Source organism: Geospiza fortis, unplaced genomic scaffold, assembly GCF_000277835.1.
Source record: "Geospiza fortis unplaced genomic scaffold, GeoFor_1.0 scaffold31, whole genome shotgun sequence".
Lineage (NCBI taxonomy): Eukaryota > Metazoa > Chordata > Aves > Passeriformes > Thraupidae > Geospiza > Geospiza fortis.
Window position 1 is genome coordinate 529,011 of NW_005054483.1, and position 388 is coordinate 529,398.

The following is a 388-nucleotide window of genomic DNA, read 5'->3' on the forward strand; positions in this document are numbered from 1 at the left end:
TAAGTGTACACCAGCATTAGCAGTAAATTATTGAAAGCTGGGAATCTTGAAGAAATGGGGTTTGGGACTGGTGGTTGAATTTGTGAAGGAAGGAGCAAGGTTGTTTCATAGCAGTGAAGCAGTGTGTGTTCTCCTGCTGTGCCTGCTTGCTCTCCAGTTGTTTTTCTATAACACGGGTGTCTGGGCTGCTGCTGGAACAGGAACGGGAATTCCTCTTGTGCAAGGGCTGTGAGCTCCCACGGGGCAGAACCAGGATGCGCCCCTCACATCCCCTCAGCCGGGCTGTGCTTTCTGTACACTGAGGGCAGTTACCGGGACATGCCCCGGGCTGTGAGGTGGCAGAGCCCGGCTGACCCTTCGGGCCCCGTCCCGTGGGTTCGGCACCGCC